Raw genomic sequence first — 3,686 nt, forward strand, 5'->3', positions numbered from 1 at the left:
ACCGTGCGTGGCCATCCGGCCCAACCTCGGAGTAGGATGATCCGATTATGTGGTGAAAACCCTAAATCGTCGTAGATCTCATTAGCTTCATCTTGATCAAGCAGGACCACCAAGTATTCGTACACCCCGTACGGATCATGGGTGGATCGGCTCTTTGAGCCGATTCACGGGATAACCTCGAGAGCCGATCGAGGCTCGTATTTAACGTTTACATGTATGCCCTGCAGGAAACTAAGCGAGGCAATCTCATCACCTTCCCGACCGGGTATAGGTCGGGTGGCACGCCCTTGCACTTCGCAACGCCGCGTGTGACCGGAAGAGCATTGCGGGCCGTCGCTCGGAGGGGTCTCGGCCGGCCGCAGCTCTAGGCTCCCCCGGCTCTACGGTGTTGACAAGGCCGCTGCCCGCCGGTGGGTTTTGGCGAGTCAACACATTACGGCACGCCCGGTGGGACCATCGTCTACATCAACCACATCGCCATCTACATCCGAGATGGCGGACGGCACGCCGATCACATGCGACGAGATCAAAGCCATCCTCGAAGCCGCACTCTTCGGCTCCTCCCACCGAACCCACCCCCATGACGTCAGGGGGAGGGGCTCCACGCCCGAAGGCGCGCTTGAGGAGAGAGATCTCTCCACCCCGTTGAAGGAGCGCACCAAGTCTCTGAAGCATGGGGATCTACCCAAGGAGCTCGAAGGGAACATGACGGGATCAAGGCAACCCTTGGAGCCGAACTCATCGGCTCCGCCGAGAAGACCCGGCCGCATGATATCGGGCTTGGTACGAACCCACGCCCGGGGCCCGGTGTCGACACGGTGGATCTCAGCCACCCCATAAATCGGCCAAAGTGTTCCTTTGGTGTCAATGTGGCAAGAGCTGCAAGCTACCACGGCAAAGAGGAAACAGAAAGCAGCCACTCCCGTGGCAAGGATGAAGAAGGGGCCGATCCGTGCGGCCAACCCCGAGGTGAGGACATGCGGTACACGGCAAGGGAGGGAATAAGAAGCATGCGGTATCAACGCCCACACTCTAAGCACCCTCTCGGCAAATACGAGCAACACCAAGACCGACGTCGGCGCTACGGCGGCGACGAGGAGAGAATGTCTGGTCTGATGCCGAGGTCGGAAGGTACCGCCAACATGGTAGAAGCAACAACGGGTACGGTCGTCGCGCCGAAGGGAGGCCAAGGGGACGGAGTGACATGGATAAGCACTGGGAATGCCCGTTCTTCAAACATTGCTGGGACTCAGGGATGAGCCGATTGCCAACAATCGAGGACTGCCCGGAATGCAAACAAAGGAAGAAGGGTGCCGCTAACGTGTCTGTGTTCGGCCGGCTAGGGCCTTTCCCGCATCGGAACAAGCGTGCTTGAGTCCCCTCGAGATGGAAGGGCTCGAGGAGCTGGAGGACGGTGGCGAAGAATACAAATATCATCAGCCCGGATGGTGCCACTGATGGGCTCGGCCGTTCCCGAGGAGCAAAAAGTCCAGCGTCTGCGTGAGTTGGAAGAAAGCTGAAAGATTATACCTGCGCACGCTAAGGAAAGCACGGCCTGATTTGGCCGCCAAAATCCTGCGAACCACTGGACGAGGAAGGTCAGCCACAAAGAAAAGAGTGGCGCCCCAAACGAGAGAAAAGCCGATGATGAAACATCGGCTGGCACAAATATGGTGTTCATCCTCCCTTCGGAGTTCAATGCCCCGGGGTTAGACGAGACCTCCGTGGCACAACTTGATTGCGGCCCACGGCCGGTTATCTTTGAGAAGCCACGAGACAGGAGCTACGGGCATCCGAAGGCCACTGTACTTACGAGGTATATTGATGGGAGGCACTGTAAACGGGATGCTTGGTAGACACCGGAGCGGCGAGTTAACATCATGCCATACTCTATGCTACGTCGGCTGGGACGCTCGAGTTCGGATCTAATCAAGACCAACGTAACGTTGAGCGATTTCAACGGCCAAGCATCTGAAGCACAGGGAGTTCTGAACGTGGATCTGACCGTAGGAAGGAAAACCATCCCTACGGCGTTCTTTATCGTTGATAGCACGAGCGGCTATGCTTCGTTTCTGTCTGGGAAGAGATTGGATCCACGCCAAGCTGCTGCATTCCTTCCACGATGCACCAATGCATAATACCGTGGGATGGTGATGAGGTGGAGGTCGTCCAAGCCGACGACTCGGCTGAAGTCTCAACGGCTGGCATGAATGCATGGGAAGCGGCAGGCCAAGAACCCCTCTCAGGCATCAAATTGGACGGCTGCGAGCGCATCGATGTAACGAAGGGAAGGGTTAAGCTAGTTTTATCCACTGGCCCGACCATGTAGTTGAAGCCAAGCAATGTGCAAGTCGGCGAGGCTGATCCTTGTGATCGGCCCCGGGGATCCGTGAAGGAGCATTACAAGACCTTTACCGAGCAAACAACGTGGAGGCCGATTCCGATGATCGGCCGGGAATATCCTCACCCACCATTACTGCACTGGGTTCAACATGTTATCCAACGAGCCGATACCATCAATTCTCTTGACAGAATCGGCTCGGGGGGCACCCGAGTATATAAAGTACGAGGGTGTGCAACGGAACCATTTCATCTTCGTTGATGGGTATTGGAACATGGGGGCCGATATACAAGTCGGCCGGAAAAATAAAATAAAAAAATTCGGAAAATTTCAGGCATAGCCGATGCAGCGAGCATCGAAAAATTTCAGGCATAGCCGATGCAGCGAGCATCGACTTAAGAGCGAGAGGGGTAGTTCCCTCCAAGAGTACGGAGAGCGTCGGAAACACGAAAACGTTCTCACCGGAAGGTGCTTCGACTGCCGAAGATGATGAGCTGATCTGATCGGCAAGGCGCAAGGTTTGGACTAAAGAAGCTCGGGGAGGGCGGCTCGTCCTGGAATTCCCTCATTCTAAAAGAGCCGATTTGTTCTAAATCGGTTGATACGGCGTTGTGAGTTAGAAACCAAGGATGATTGACGTAATCAGCTCGCTGCTATTCTTACCTTGAAGGCCCGGGGGCAGCTCACTTTGAAGGTCTGCGCTCCAGGGAGCCGATCTCGTTGGGATCGGCCGAACTCTGCACCGCAAGTTACACGAAGAACGGTGCCTATGTTGCAAAATTATCATAGCTTGCTTGGATCGGCTGTATGGACCCTCAACGGAAGGGAGGTAATCGAGTTGGTGGCCCTGCGGGGTAATTCTCTTGGACGGGGTTGGGCCCGCCCGAAATCTCAATGGTGATGATCCATCCTTTACCCTCGCCGTGGCTAAGGCTCGGGGGCAGCTCGCCCTCGAGGTCTAACCAACTCTGTCAAGGTGGGCCCGCTCTTCGTGTCGGCTCGTTCAAAGACGGTGTTTATTGTAGAGGGAAGGCTGTCGGAGCTGAACGAGCGGAATTCGGAGAGAATAAGGAAGAGGAGACCGACATTATTTCGGGAGGTTTGCCGCTAGGTCCAACATGTCATCTTGAATGAGATCTGTGGATTCGCGCGAATAAGGCTTGGACTTGTGTGGCAAGGAGTTTGGGTCTAGATGGATCTATCTCAAAATCTAGTGTGGGAGGCCGGCGCGATGCCATCGGCTTGTTGGGCATGGTCTAGTGTGGCAATCGGCAGAATCAGGAGGGAAGACAATCGGCTAAATTATCATAAATGGAATCGGCAAAATCGAGTTGGGGAATTTCTT

This window comes from Lolium rigidum, chromosome 1, assembly GCF_022539505.1.
Source record: "Lolium rigidum isolate FL_2022 chromosome 1, APGP_CSIRO_Lrig_0.1, whole genome shotgun sequence".
NCBI lineage: Eukaryota > Viridiplantae > Streptophyta > Magnoliopsida > Poales > Poaceae > Lolium > Lolium rigidum.